Consider the following 16,775-nt stretch of genomic DNA (forward strand, 5'->3'; position numbering starts at 1 on the left):
ACATCTTGACTCACCCTCTCAACCCTCTCCAATCTAGCTTTGTCTAACACTCGTGGTGTGTCACCCATCCACAAAGATTACCAATATTGACTCTCAACCCTAGTGTCACTCTAAGGGAGAAATTATTCAACAAGCATTCAAGATTGGAACTTAAATAAAAGCATCAATTAAGGAAAGCACAGTGGAAGGTCAATGAAACAATAACATCGTAGGATTTACAAAATCCATGTACCCACTAGGGGGTTTAGCTCTCCATGGAGCACAATACAATCAACAATGAAATCGAAAGTAAAGATAAGCAATCCATAGGAAACCATTCGATATTCATGTCGATAGTCTTGTGGAGTAGCCTCGTCTTCTCCAAAGGTCCCCTTATCCAGCCTAGGGCACCCCTGTCGGATAGGTGTCAATGAAAGCTCCCCCAATAACCTTCTTTCAAGCAAAACACGGTGTTAAATCCGGAGAAACACTCCAAAGATGTTCCAAAAGCCTCTCAGAACTCTAGCCGACGGCCTCTCAAAAGATGGAGAAAAGTTGGAGAGAAGAGGGAAAGAAGATCCCCAAAATCGGGCTAAATCACCGCTTAAATAGGGCTGGAATCGGGCATCCACACGGGCCTGTGGAATTTCCACACGGGCATAGATAATTTCCACACGCCCATCTGGATTCTCTAGAAACCTGATTTTAAGCCAGTTGTGAATAGTAACTGGTACAATATCTTGCTACATTGATTTACTACAGTAAGCTGCTACAGTACTCTGCCGAAACACTGCCAATTCCACAGTTTTCATTGAGGCAACATAAACGGGCACACGTTTATGCCATAGATCGTAACTCTTCTTCAATCAAAAGCCTCACTGGTGAAGATCTTGCTATCAATACACAAGTCGGGATACGCAAATGTGGCTGCCTTCGTGCCTCTCCAACTCATTGTAATGTCTTGAATACATGGAGGTTGGCACACATTAACCTATCTTAGAGCCCCACTTGTGTCTTGTCATTTGTTTCTTTCAAGATTTCACCAAATAGTGCATTCACGATCTACTTTTGGCTTCCTTTCTCAAAACATAGCTTCACAACCCTATATGCTCAAAAGAACACAAATACACATGTATTAGCACTTAAACCTGATAAAAGTAATACTCGTTGTAAGGAAAGAACACTTCGCATTCTTAACACACAAGCACTTATCAAACTCTCCCACACTTGAGCTTTTGCTTGTCCTTAAGCAAAGAAATAAAACATTGAAGCGTAGAAGAATTAAAGATTGAAACTGCTCGGCCTTAGGTTCAACAAAGCATGCAAGCAGAGCATTCTACAAGTATGGAAAATTTAACACTAAATACGGAAAAAAAAATCAATGCTCTAGCTAAAAACCTGAATCAAAAAGGACAACAACCCAAAATTGTGTAAGTGTGTGTAAACTCACTCAATTCAATGCAAAGTATACTCCTCAAAGTTCTAAGTATAAAGAACTTATTTAACTACAAAACATAACAATCCAAAAAAGTGGTAGTAGATTCACACATCCTCTAAGGTGGCCCTTTCCGAAGCGGCCACTAAGCTGGCTTTCACAGTTTCGAGGTGGTAGCTCTTTCCACCGGGGTGTTAGCTTTCACTCATACCATGAGATAGCTCTTTCTCTCATTAGGGCATAACTAGTATCCGACTAATGAGAGTAGCTTCATACATCATATGTGGTAGCTCTTTCCACCCTAAATGCACAACTAAATCATATATTTTCTTTCTTTTCTTTTTTCCACATTTTTTTTCATCAAAATAGAACAAGAAAAAAAAACTAACTAGTCCCTTAAACATCAAACTTGAGTTTCCAAAAGAGTTTCATGAGCGAGTGCTACAACAAGTGTCAATCGGGCAAAAATTCCAAGAAATTCAGGTAAAACCTAGAGCATGAGAACATTCAATGTTAAAAATTCTCCTAAACTCAAGAATATAAACATTACAACTAAAGTGAACCGCCATTGGCTACGTGAGCATGTATATCAGTCAAAACTCATGTAAAAGACATGTGCAACGTGAACTCCCCCACCCACACTTAAGATGTACATTGCCCTGAATGTACACATGCAAGCACCATAAAAAGTATAGTAATCAAAAGAAATATGTGTGAATGTGCAATCAAAACAATATTCCCCTAACTCCTAGTGTTGCGTTTGATGGACCTAAATCCTTGGGCTGTGTCAATGACCAGTTCTCAATTCCCATACAGGCAAGACCATCTGCACGCATACACAAGAGGTTAAGTGAAGCTCAATAAAAAAAACAACTCGAGTACATATAAGATAAAGTAATGAAATACATCTCAAACAAAAATAAAAGATAAATTCAGAAGGAGGATCCTTTCCGAGTGTACAATACAAAATAAAATGTAGGAAAAAAAAATATAAAGTCAAAGTAAAGCAAAGACGCATCAAGCATCGGTGTCATCCTGTGTCGGCTCTACTGGCGCTGCTAGCAGTGGTGACTAGGTGGATCGATCGGAGCATGAACCGGTGATGATGGTGCTGGAGTAGCCATTGCTGTAGCAGACGGGTCTGGGGTAGCATCAGAAATGGTGATCTCGGGTCTCGCACTAGCAATTGCTGTAAAATGTTGAAACGGGCCATGAACTCAGTGTGTTACACTGCCTGTGTCTCACGGACCTCAGTAATCTCAGTTTAGAGTACACCTACAGCACTCTCAAGCCTCTCAAAATGATCATAGGCTCAAGATGGAGAAAACATGCACACTAGGGGCGGATCCTGTGCTGCAGGTGTCTCCTCGGTCTCTGTGTGCCATGGCTGTGGCCCAGGAGCGGCCTGAGGAACCTCTACTTTGTCATCTCTGCCCTCCACTGTCTCTGGTGTAGGTGTAATCAATGCATACTGATAAGTGCTTGAGTAGACATATTTTTATATATGTTTTAGATGCATTGAGCATCAATTTTACAATGGTTTATGTCTTATATTGTGTATTTGGTGTTCTTTTATGCATATAGGTTGTGAATGCCTTGAAGAGTAAAAAGGAAGCAAAGATAGGCTATAAAGACACAATGTTCAGAGTTCTTGTTCTATTGAAGGACAAAGACATGAGAGGAATTCATAAACGTGGAGATGTGTGCCAACTTCCAAGAAGATTCAAGTCAATTCACTAGTTGGATGGGCACAAAGGCAGCCACATCTTCATGTTCCTTCTCTTTGTGAAGATTGCAAGGCCTCTCAAAGATACATCGATGAAGAAAAGTTTTATAGCCTACCACATTAACGTGTGCCCGGACATGTGGCCTCAAGAGAAGAGTGTTTGGACCGTGTTTTGTGAAAAGTACCGCAGCAAAGTAATACGACGAAATACTGTAGCAATTTTATTGTTCACGGGACCACGTGGAAATTCCACCCGCTCGCGTGGTAATTCCTGCAGCCCATGCTGGCGCATGGAAAATCCACATGGGTGCATGGGGGCACGTGATAGACGCGGTCTAAGTCATATAAATAGCCATTTTGCCCTATTCTTTGTCATCTTTTCTGCGGCTCTTGAGTTGTGAGACAGCTAGGGTTTGGAGAGGAGGTCTTTGCGGCTTTGGAGGTTCTTCGTCACCAACTTTGATCGATTCCTCCTCCGTCATAGCATCAAGGAAGCCACCGGTGAAACTAGCTTCGGAGTGGGTCCTTCAAGACGTCGAAGCTCTCCATCAAGGCCACCATTTCATATATAAGGGGTTTATTTCTATGGTTTTAATGTACTTTCATTCATTGATGGTGTGCTTTGTATGTTGCTCCATGGAGAGCTAAAACCCTAGAGGGTATTTGGGCCTTGTGAACCCTAGGATTCTCATCTTTTGTGGATTTGCTTAGTGTTTCTATTTAATCTGAGTTTGATTAAGTTTTAATCTTGATTGTCTAATGCTTGCTTGCCTTATTTATCTTTAGGTTATTTGGTTTGCATGATTTGTTAACTTGGTGAGAGAGAGAGAGGTCTCCATTAGGGATAGCATCTCAAGATTGAAGAGGGTTAAGAGGGTGAGTCATGAGATAGGGAGCATCCCCTTTCACCTCCGATTGGTGTATTCTATCTCCGTTCCCTAAGCTCTATGCTACCATATTTTGTGTGAGGTGTGAGATTGAGAGATTTCTCTGCCGGGACCTTGTAGGGGGTTAGGATCTTTCACCGGGAATTAGGGTTGGATCAATCTTTAGGATTCGGATACACCTCTTGGAATCCCTATAGTGCTTTGCGGTCATATATGGTGTGAGGTGTTGGGATTGAGCGCTTTCTCCACCGAGACCTCGTAGGGGACTATTATCGGTGATATGGAGGCAGGATCCGATTATTTTTGGATTTCCATGGCTTAACTTACTTATCATAGAAATACTTTGCTAATCCGGTACCTAATACCTGAATCCTAGGGGAGCATTACCCAAATACCCCACTTTTACTGATTAAGATCTCCATCCATTTCACCCTTGCATATTCAACTCCGGTATTCATTTCTTTACACATTAGATCACCACACCTTACCATTTATCATTAGGCTAGAAAGCAGAGAAGAAGTTAGTACTAGTAGCCCTGTTCCCTGCGGATTCGACTACCCGACTCACCGGGTATTTTATTACTTCGGCACCCGTACACTTGCGGTTCACATGCATATTCGGACACGTGTCACATACACTCCCGACTGATACCTGCGAACCATCCCCATCAATCTCATAGTCTCTATGCCTAGGGAAGCAGGTACAGTCACCTTCTCGAGCCCTCAGATCACATCACTTAAGCCCATACTGGTGACTAACCTCATGATATAGAGACCAGAAAAGAGGGCACCTATCCTGGGATACTGCCCTTGATGTCGTATATACTCTGCCAGGATGTGTACCAAGTGTAGCGGTGTGCTTTGTACCATAGAGTATAGGTATAGAATCTCCTGTCGACTGAGCCCACCCGTACTATCACCACGCCCATTCACTAACCTTCTCAAAACGGCGTGAATGTATCTGTAACTCCGCCGGGAGTGGCAGGTGGCCTTTTAAACTCCGTGCACATACTGCCCCTGTCCACAAAACACTCTATATGTGTGGTGTGGTATCAAACTCCCAGGATAATCTGTGGGAAACTACTCATACTCCTTAGTCTCTGTCTATGTCGTATCATATAGCCCCATTGATAAGTGCTTGTGCAATATGAAGGCGAAGCGTTCATTCCTTATGTTGAGCATTACTTTTCTCGGGTTTTTACACTAATATGTATGTTTTTTATGTTACTTTCGTGTAGGTAGGGTTGTGAGGCCGAGTATGATGGAAAAAAAGCCAATGTAGGTCGTAATGCACCGATTTTGGAGGCAATCTTGCTAAGGTTCAAACGTAAAGACATAGGTCAGGTGTGAGATGCTAGAGTGTGTGCCAACCTCCTCGTATTCTAGTTGGAACATCCATTTGGAGGGGCACAAGGGCAGTCAGACTCGAGCATTCAGACTTATGCACATAGAACAAGAGCTCCACCAACTTCTCTATCATTGAAGAAGCAAGTGATCCACGACGTGAACGTGTGCCCGTTTGCGTTACCCCGATGAAAGTATGGATTCGGGAAGCTATTCAGGCCATATACTGTAGCAGAGCATTGTAGCAAGGTACTATAGCACCACTGTTCACAGCCGACTGAGAAAACAGGAATTCAGAGAATCCACACGGCGTGTGGAAATTATCCACGCCTGTGTGGAAATTCCACATGGCCGTTTGAAAAATCCACAAGCCCATGTAGTCGCCCGACTACAGCCCTATTTAAAGCCGATTCAGCCCCAATTTTAGCAGTCTTTTTTTCTCTATCTTTTTCCCAACTTGAGAGAGGGCTTCGGCTAGTGTTTTGAAGGGTATTGGCTAGGGTTTTGGAGAGGTTCTACGGCTCCGACATCGCGCGTCGTTTGGAAGAAGGTTATTGGGAGATCTTTCATCGGCACCGATCCGGCGAGCTGTATCCTAGGCCGGACAAAGGATCCCTTGTGACGAGTAGAGGACTCTCCACAAGACCATCGACACGACCATCTAAGGGGTTTTTCTATGGATTCATTGCTTTTACATTCTATTTCTTTGATTGTATTTAGCTCCATGGAGAGCTAAGCCCTAGTGGGTACTTGGGTATTTGTGAACCCTAGGATGTATTCATTTCATTGAATCTCTTTATTATGCTTTCAATTAATTGATGTTTATTGTGAGTTCCAACCCTGAATGCTTGATTGTATGAACATTTCCCCTAGAGTGACACTAGAGTTGAGAGTCTTGTTGGTAACCTTGTGAGTGAGTGACATACCATGAGTGTTAGATAAAGCTAGGTTGGAGAGGGTTGAGAGGGTGAGTCGAGAGGTACAGGAGCGTCCCCTATCCCCTCTGACGTGATAGATTCTATCTCCGTTCCTCGAATTCTTTATGGCCATAATAGAGTGAATGGTCTAAGGGATGACCCTCCGCTGGGGCTTAGTTGTGAGTGCAACGGAGTGAAGCATTGAGGTGATCTTAGTATCTAGGGCTTAATCGTGGTTAGGGACCTTCCACCTAGACCAAACGGTTAGGTCTATAATTAGGAAGAGATTTATCACTTGGAATCCCTAGAGCTCATTGCAACTCTATGCGAGTGCGAGGTGTTAAGATTGTTCGATTTCTCCTCCGGGACATGTATAGAGTTAGGCATAGTTGACCTTAGATTTGATACTATGTAATGAAGGATTTCCACGACTCACTATTGCATTGATTAGGAAGCATAATAGAGGGTTCTTGCACTTGAAGCGATCGTCCTAGGCGGGGCATTATCCGAGTACCCCATCTTTTTCGATTGCCTTACCTTCTCCTTTACTCGTGCTCTCTTACTTGTTGATTTTACTTTTGAGAATTGAATCATTGTCACACTTATTACTATTGATTTTTCACATAGATAAGAAACGGATTAAGTGTTTTTATTCCCTACTCCCTGTGAATTCGATACCCACTCATCCGGGATTGGTTTTGTCTTCTTGGAAATTGAGACATAGTCATGGGCACGGCCAAGGTGCTTCGGCACTTGGCAGTGTGAGCTTCACAACCTGTTGGAACACTACTCCCAATGAATTAGCTTCATCAAATGCAACACTAGGAGTCAGGGGAGTATTGTTTTGATTGCTTCTCCCACATCTATTTTTGAATGATATATTTTGAGTGAGCTTGCATATGTACATTGAGGACAATGTACAACTTAAGTGTGGGGGGGAGTTTCATAATGCGCACATCTTTTCTATTGTTCTTGATTGATATATGCTCACATAGCCAATGGCGGTTCACCTTAGTTGCAATGTTTGTATTCTTAAGTCTAGGAGAATTGTTAACATTGAATGTTTTTCATGCTCTAGTTCTTGCTTGAATTTTTAGGAATTTTTGCCCGATTTACACTTAGTGCACAACTCACTCTTTGAACTCTATTGGAAACTCATGTTTGATGTTAAAGGAAAAATGAAAAGAAAGAACAAAATAGTTTTTTGTTTATTTGTATTTGTTGGGTGGAAAGAGCTACCACCTATGAAGTACGAAGCTACTCTCACAGGTCGGATACTAGTTATGCCCTAATGATAGAAACAGCTATCTCATACGATGAGTGAAAGCTACCACCCGGGTAGAAAGAGCTACCACCTCGAAAGTGTGAAAGCCGCCTTAGCGGCCGCTTTGGAAAGGGCTACCTTAGAGGATGTGTGAAGCTACTACCATCTTTTAAATTTTTTATCACTTGTGTAGATAAATAAGTCCCTTACACTTAGAACTTTGAAAGTATAACTTGGGCTGTTTTGAGTGAGTTCACACACTTACACGAAATTCGGGTTTGTTATTCTTTTTGATTCAAGTTTTTAGCTAGAGCATTGATTTTTCGTATTTAGTGTTGAAATTTTCCTTACTTGTAGAATGCTATCTTTGTATACTTTGGTGAACCTAAGGCCAAGCACTTTCAATATTTTCTTCATTGATGCACAGAATGTTTTAATGTTTGCCTAAGGACAAGCAAAAGCTTAAGTGTGGGGGAGTTTGATAAGTGCTTGTGCGATATGAATGCGAAGCGTTCATATCTTATGTTGAGCATTACTTTTCTCAGTTTTTTACATTAATATGTGTGTTTTTATGTTACTTTTATGCAGGTAGGGTTGTGAGGCTGAGTATGAAGGAAATGGGCGAATGTGGATCATAATGCACCTATTTTGGAGGAGATCTTGCTAAGGTTCAAACGCGAAGACATAGGACAGGTGTGAGATGCTAGAGTGTGTGCCAACCTCCTCGCATTCGAGTGAGTACATCCATTTGGAGGGGCACAAAGGCAGGCACACTTGAGCATTCCGTCCTATGCATACAAGAACAAGAACCCCACCAACATATATATCATTGAAGAAGCAAGTGATTCACGAAGTGAACGTGTGCCCGTTTGCGTTACCCCAATAAAAGTATGGAATTGGGAAGTTATTCAGGCCGAAGACTGTAGCAACACTGTAGGCAGCACTGTTCACAGACGGCCGAGAAATCAGAGAGACAGAGAATCCACACGGGCGTGTGGAAATTATCCACGCCCATATGGAAATTCCGCACCAGCGCGTGTACCGTCCACGCCTGTGGAGTAGCCCGATTCCAACCCTATTTAAATTCGATTCAGCCCCGATTTTGGTATTCTTTTCTCCATCTTTTCCCCAACTTGCGAGAGGGCTTCGGCTAGGGTTTCGAGGGGTATTGGCCAAGGTTTTGGAGTTGTTCTACGGCTCTGACATCGTGATTCCATTAGGAAGAAGGTTGGTAGGGGAGCTTCGATCGAGGCGTATCGTATACCGGACGAAGTAATCCTTGGACGACGAGTAGAGGACTTTCTACAAGACCATCGACACGACCATCGAGGGGGTTTCTTTTTGGATTCATTGCTTTTACATTTGATTTCTTTGATTGTACTTAGCTCCATGGAGAGCTAAACCCCTAGTGGGTACTTGGATGATTGTGAACCCTAGGATGTATTCATTTCATTGAACTTCTTTATTATGCTTTCAATAAATTGATGTTTATTATACGTTCCAACCTTGAATGCTTGATTGTATAAACATTTCCCCTAGAGTGACACTATGGTTGAGAGTTCTTGTTGGTAACCTTGTGAGTGAGTGACACACCACGAGCGTTAGACAAAGCTAGGTTGGAGAGGGTTGAGATGGTGAGTTGAGAGGTACAAGAGCGTCCCCTTTTCCCTCCGACGTGATAGATTCTACCTCCGTTCCTCGAGTTCTTTGCGGCCATGATAGAGTGAATGGTCTAAGGGATGAACCTCCACTGGGGCCTAGTTGCACGTGCAATGGAGTGCAACAAGTTTCCTCCCGTTGTCCTTGCTTGCATGTTCATCCAAATTAGGGTCTTCCCAGGCTCCTCCATGACTGACGGTTCACTTGACTCAACCTGAACCTCTTGTTGTCTAGAACTTTCTGCTGCTTCTCTCAATCTTTGATGCAAAGTTCTTTCTATCTCGTTATCGGGTTCAGTCAAGTTTGCTTGACTCGCTCATGTCATAAGATGTGTACCTACAAGAATTGAGGAGTCAAGATTTTAGTTAATAGTAAGAACACAAAGATGGGTAATTACAAAAGATCATCAACCAGAAATACAAAAGACAAACAAAACAAAAGAGCAAAAACAAAAGAAAAAGAAAAGGCTAAATCAACAAGTGTAAAGCTTTCCAAATTTTTCTCAGTGATTGATCCACGGCAACGGCGCCAAAAACTTGATCGACATGAAGTGTGTACACCCACAAGCGCACGGGGTCGTCAAGTAATAAACCACTCGCACACGCGCGAATGGGTCGTATTCCCAAGGGGCCTGAGGAGCTACCCTACTCACTTCTTACCTGTTATTTAGCTCATCAATTCCAAGATAAGAGAAAAGAAGAAAAGAAAGCAAAACGAAAAGCGAAATGAAATATTAAGTACTACGAAACTAGTAAAATACGGGAGATGCCCAAGGTTGGAAAATGGTCACGGATGCGGATTCCCAAGGGGGCTACTATAGTGAGTAGGAAATTGAGTAATAAAGCACGTGGCTAGTTGGACCGAGAAAACCAAGACCTAGGTCAACCCGATGGTCACGGCAATTGACCCCTAACCTGGTGCAAGTGTTGAGCGCGGAATCTCTTTCGCCCAACTTCCCACACGGTTGCAAGGAGAATGTCGGTTTTCACAAGTTAGGGTGGAAACACAAGTAGTTTTCAACCCTAGGATTGGAGGGGTACAAATACCCGATGGTCACGGCATATTTATACAATGAACCCTTCCTAGTTTGGTGGAGTCTAGCACTAAGGCAATGGTCATGCTACAAAGTGCTACCAAGAATTTGATATATCACTCAATCAAATGTACCAAAACAAGCAAGAACACCAAACAAGGATAACAACAAGCCAAACATGCATAAACTACTCAAACAATCCAAAACATCACAAGTTCTCCCCCTAGGTTCACCTACATCCGGTGACCTAGGGGTTTAGTTGTTCATGTTCAACAAGAAAACCAAATAATCCATACAAACAACTAAAGTAAACATGAGGAACACTCCCTCAAATGTGAAGGTCGAATGACGCAAGAATCCCAAGAGAAAGCCTTCCAAAGACGCCACTCGAAGGGGTGGCTTCCCGTTGTCTTCAACCTCCAAGCAATGATGCCCTAGAAGTAGATCCTCCTCGTTCTTGCTCTCTCCTCCGAGAAAATGCTCGGATTTCCTCCCTTTTTGCCCTCCTAAAGCTTGGGTTCAAGTGATGTAGAAGTGTTCTCCAAACCCTAGCTGGCCTTGTCCCCAAAGAAGAAGAAAAATCAAGAAGAAGATGCCAAAAAAATGAATTTCAAGACCTTATAAGTGCCCAGATCCCGATCGGTAAACAGGTCAGTATACCGGCCGTATACCGACCCCTCGGGAATTTCAGTTTTCTGCCGAGAAGCCCACAATGAGCTACAATGACTACTACAGTGAAACTGCTACAGTGAAATGGCTACAGTAACAACACTACAGTGCCGTGCTACAGTTTAGACCAAAAAGGCATTGATTTAACAAATTAATATAAAGAATAATACAGAACAAATACATACAAAATACATACTTTTAGACGTTTATCAGTGCGAGAATAATAAACACTTGGGTTGCCTCCTAAGAAGCGCTTGTTTAATGTCACTAAGCTTGACGTACCTTTCTTACCTCACGGGGGTTCATAAATGAAGATTGCCCTCTTAGCCATGGCTTGAAAGCTTGATGAGCAAAATCTCTTGAGAGTAGAGCGTGTACTCTCAGGCTTCGGACAACCTAGCAATGGTTCGTCCAACTTCCTTGGAGCATTTTCGGTGGCGTCTCCGAGCCCTCTTCATTTTCTGGAGCACCGTCTTAAAGATCCCCGGGGTAGATGTTTCTTCTCCAGTCGAACCAAGCATCATTACTTCTTCATTGCTCTCCTCTTGGTCGAACAAACCTTCATATGGATCCGGGTTGAACATTTCCTGCACATATTCATCAACAAGCTTATCAGTAGTGTCTAGAAAGTATAAAGTGTCATCGAAATCAAGGGAATGCCGCATGGCTTCAGCAAGGCGGTATGTGAGCTTGTCATCTCCAACTCTCAATGTGAGCTCTCCGCCGTCCATGTCAATCAATGCTTTGGAAGTCCGCAAGAACGGTCTCCCATGTATCAAGGATACATCCGCATCCTCATCAACATCTAGCACTACAAAGTCAACCGGAAAAATGTACTTGTCCATCTTGACAAGCACGTCTTCAATGATGCCTCTCGGATGTCGTACCGTTCGGTCCGCCAATTGTAAAGTCATCTGAGTAGGCCTAGGTTCTCCTAAGCCTAGCTTTTGGAAGAAAGTATATGGCACGACGTTGATACTTGCCCCTGAATCCGCAAATGCCATTTCCTCACCTAAGTTGACGATGTTACACGGAATGATGAAGCTTCCCGGTTCTTTCTTCTTGTTCGGCAAGTTCTTTTGCAACACCGCCGAGCATGAAGTATCTAGCACCACTGAAGCACTCTCCTCCAATTTCCTCTTGTTGGTTAATAGGTCTTTTAGGAACTTCGCATACTTAGGCATTTGAGCCAATGCCTCTACAAAAAGAATATTGATATGGAGTTGCTTGAACAGACTCAGGAACTTCTTATACTATTCATCCCCTTGGTCATTCTTCAATTTAGAGGGATAAGGGATTCTTCGCTTTAATGGTGGGGGTGCCACCTCTTTCTCTTTGTTTACTCCCTTCTCAACCTCTACAACCTCGGGTGCGTGTTTTTTCGGCTTTTCACTCGGAAGCCTCCCTTCAACCTCACGACCACTTCTCAAAGTGATCGCCTTCACATGTTCTCTAGGATTGGTTTCCGTGTTGCTTGGTAAACTTCCATGTGCCCTTTCGGAGAGAAACTTCAGAATTTGCCCCACTTGATTTTCAAGGTTGTGCAAGGAGGCGGTATGATTGCGAAGTGTAGCCTTGACTGATTCAAACCTTTTATTTGCCAATTGAACAAATCTAGCCAAGTGCTTCTCCAAATCCGTCATTCGGGTTTCCAAGCCTGAAATTCTGTTTTCCACTTGAGGTGCTTGTTGCTGTTGTAGGAAACCCGATGGCCCCATGGTCTTCTGTGGTCCTTGATTGCTCCATGAAAAATTGGGATGATTCTTCCAACCTGAATTGTAGGTGTTGCTGTATGGGTTCCCTTGAGGTCTCATGCCATTACCTACAAAGTCAACGTTCTCAACTGAAGAAACATCACCAATGACGATTGGGAAATCGGAGGGAGCATGTCCTCCACCATAACCGGTATAATTGGTCACGGCCGCAACTCTATTCGAAGCTATAAAATCTAGCTTCTTACTCAAACTCTCCACTTGGGCCGCCAATGAAGTTACCGCATCAATTTTATGGAGACTTTCCACTGGTAGCTATTTAACCACATTTCCTCAATCAATTGGCGAGCCTCATCGGGGGTCTTGCTAAGTAAGGTACCTCTTGCCGCCGCATCCAAGAATTGCCTTGTACTTAGGTTCAAACCATTGTAGAAAGTTTGAACAATCATTCACTCCGGGAATCCGTGTGACGGACACTTTCGCAGGATTTCCTTGAACCTTTCCCATGTCTCAAATAGAGACTCTAATTCCAATTGCACAAAGGATGAGATCTCATTCCTAAGCTTCGCTAATTTTCCGGGAGGGAAATAACTGGCTAGAAAAGCTTCTACCATCTCCTCCCATGTAGTGATTGATGCTCTGGGTAATGAGTGTAGCCACGGCTTTGCTCTCCCCTTTAAGGAAAATGGAAAGGCTCTCAATTTGATGGCATTATCCGTCACACCATTTATCTTCAACATGTCGCACACCTCGAGGAAGCTCTCTATGTGACTGTTTGGATCCTCATCGGCCAAACTATTTAATTGTGCGGACTGCTGCAGCATATGGATGAATGCCGGCTTTAGCTAGAAGTTCTGAGCTGTAATTGGTGGACGCATAATACTCGATTGTGTCCCCAACACTGAAGGTCTGGCATAATCGGATAGTGTTCGTTGTTGCTCATTTTGTTCAGCCATGTTTTCAGATCCTTCTACTTCCAAATCAGCTGGATTATGCTGTTCTTGCACAGGTTCTTTCCCTTTTCTTCTAAGTGTACGTTCAATTTTAGGGTCTCCTTCAATCAATATTGATGGATTCCCTCTGGTCATAACCTGGAGCTGCACCAAAAAGAAAGAAAAAGACAATCAGAATGATGATAGAATAAGAAGATATGAATTAGAATGTGTGGTGAAATAGCTAAGAAAACAAAGTGCAAAGTATCTCTAAACGCCTAGCTCCCCTTCAACGGTGCCAAAAACTTGACAAGATCCTCTTGCATATATCCCGCAAGTGCACAGGTTTGTCGAAGTAATAATCCTGGGTGAGCAGGTATCGAATCCACAGGGAGTAGGGAGTAAAGACATTTAATTCGATTCTTAGCTATATGGAATATCAACAATGATAAGTGTGACAATGATTCAATTCTCAACAATTTAAAGCAACAAGTAAGAGAGCAAAAGTAAGGAGGAGATAAGGCAATCGATAAAGATGGGGTACTCGGATGATGCTTCACCTAGGATAATCGCTTCAAGTGCAAGAAATCACTATTATGCTTCCTAATCAATGCAATGGTGAGTCGTGGAAATCCTTACATACATAGTCCCAAATCTAAGGTCAACTATGCCTAACTCTATTCATGTCCCGGAGGAGAGATTAAATAACCTCTCAACCTCGCACTCGAATAAAGTTGCAATGAGCTCTAGGGATTCCAGGTGATAAATCTCTTCGTAATTATAGACCTAACCCTTTGGTCAAGGCGGAAGGTCCCTAACCACAATTAAGCCCTAGATACTAAGATCCCCTCAACGCTTCACTTCGTTGCACGCGCAACTAAGCCCCAGCTGAGATTCATCCCTTAGACCATTCACTCTATTATGGCTACAAAGAACTCGAGGAACGGAGGTAGAATCTATCATGTCGGAGGGGAAAGGGGACGCTCCTGTACCTCTCGACTCACCCTCTTAACCCTCTCCAACCTAGCTTTGTCTAACGCTCGTGGTGTGTTACTCACTCGCAAGGTTACCAACAAGAACTCTTAACCCTAGTGTCACTCTAGGGGAAATGATCATACAATCAAGCATTCAAGGTTGGAACTCACAATAAACATCAATTTATTAAAAGCATAATAAAGAAGTTCAATGAAACGAATACATCCTAGGGTTCACAATCACCCAAGTACCCACTAGGGGTTTATCTCTCCATGGAGCTAAGTACAATCAAAGAAATCAAATGTAAAAGCAATGAATCCATAAAGAAACCCCCTCGATGATCGTGTGGATGGTCTTGTGGAGAGTCCTCTACTCGTCGCAAGGGATCCTTTGTCTGGCCTAGGATACACCTCGCCGGATCGATGCCAATGAAAGCTCTCCCAATAACCTTCTTCCAAATGACGCGCGATGTAAGAGCCGTAGAACCTCTCCAAAAACCTAGCCAATACCCCTCAAAACCCTAGCCGAAGCCCTCTCGCAAGTTAGGGAAAAGATGAAGAAAAAGAATACCAAAATCGGGGCTGAATCGGCTTTAAATAGGGCTGGAATCGAGCGACTCCACGGGCGTGGATGGTACACACGCTCGTGCAGAATTCCCACACGGGCGTGGATAATTTCCACACACCCGTGTGGATTCTCTGTTTCTCTGATTTCTCGGCCGGCTATAAACAGTGCTGCTACAGTATATGCTATAGTGTTGCTATAGTACTGAGGCTTCCCAGCCTGCCCCCGAGCCTCAGCCAGCACCGATGAAGACCGAGGCACCTCTGGCGGTAGAGGACGCACCCCCCGTGCGTATGTTTTCACCATCTCGAGCCCATGGTCGCTTTGAGAGGCTCGAGAATGCGGTGGGAATGATACGGCCAGAGGTGGCTGAGGCTTGAGCAGAGATTACTGAGATTAGGGTTACGCAGGTCACTCATTACACAGAGTTCATGGCACGTTTCGATGTATTATAGTAGATTTTAGAGCGAGACGTCGCCTCATCATTTGTCTTGCGTCCGAGGACTCTTCAGGCTCCCTCGACACCTCCAGCATCCCCATCACTTATTCTCGCACCACTGGATCCACCATGTGCGTCTTCACCAGCAGCAGCACCGGAGCCTGAGGGTGACACTGATACTTGACTTTACTTTATTTTTCCTTTATGCACTTTATTTTTAGACTTGTTCACTCAGAAAGGATTCTCCTTCTGAGTTTATTTTCATTTTGCATCTCGAGTTGTATTCCTTGCTTTATCTTATATACTCGGGTTGATTTTGTCTTTATTCAGCTTCACTGAACCCCCTCGTGTATGCGTGCAGATGGTCTTGTCATCTTGGGAATTGAGACTTTGTCATGGGCACGGCCAAGGTGCTTCGGCACTTGGCTGTGTGAGCTTCACAACCCGTCGGAACATTACTCCCAAGGACTTAGCTCCATTAAACGCGACACTAGGATTCAGGGGAGTATTGTTTTGATTGCTTCTCCCACATATATTCTTCATTAATATATATTTTCTTTTGAGTGAGCTTGAATATGTACATTGGGGACAATGTACAACTTAAGTGTGGGGGTGAGTTTCATAGTGCACACATCCTTTTTATTATTCTTGATTGATATACATGCTCACATAGCCAATGGCAGTTCACCTTAGTTACAATGATTGTATTCTTGAGTTTAGGAGAATTTTTAACATTGAATATCTTCATGCTCTAGTTTTATTTGAATTTCTAGGAATTTTTACCCGATTTACACTCAGTGCACTACTCACTCTTTAAACTCTATTGGAAACTCATGTTCGATATTAAAGGGATTAATTATAGTTGTGTCTTGTGTTAAATTCTTAAAAAAAAAAAGGAAAATGAAAAGAAAGAACAAAATAGTTTTATTGTTTAGTTGTGCTTGTTGGGTGGAAAGAGCTACCACCTATGAAGTATGAAGCTACTCTCATAAGTCAGATACTAGCTATGCCCTAATGAGAGAAAGAGCTATCTCATAGGATGAGTGAAAGCTACCACTCTGGTAGAAAGAGCTACCACCTCGAAAGTGTGAAAGCCAGCTTAGCGGCCGCTTTGGAAAGGGCTACATTAGAGGATGTGTGAAGCTACTACCATCATTGAAATAGTTGTCACTTTTGTAGATAAATATGTCCCTTGTACTTAGAACTTTGAAGAGTATACCGTTGGTTGTTTTGAGTGAGT

At 43.1% G+C, this 16,775-nt stretch overlaps 1 non-coding gene across 1 annotated transcript; it reads left to right on the top strand.

Moving 5' to 3' along the window:
• The first annotated feature begins 13,084 nt into the window (after positions 1 to 13,084).
• On the top strand, positions 13,085 to 13,191 carry LOC120272833. The gene has a single exon (XR_005540368.1). It is a non-coding gene; the product is annotated as a small nucleolar RNA R71 (small nucleolar RNA).
• Positions 13,192 to 16,775: the final 3,584 nt, after the last annotated feature.

The sequence above is a fragment of the Dioscorea cayenensis genome, chromosome 11 (assembly GCF_009730915.1).
Source record: "Dioscorea cayenensis subsp. rotundata cultivar TDr96_F1 chromosome 11, TDr96_F1_v2_PseudoChromosome.rev07_lg8_w22 25.fasta, whole genome shotgun sequence".
In the NCBI taxonomy this organism is placed as follows: Eukaryota; Viridiplantae; Streptophyta; class Magnoliopsida; order Dioscoreales; family Dioscoreaceae; genus Dioscorea; species Dioscorea cayenensis.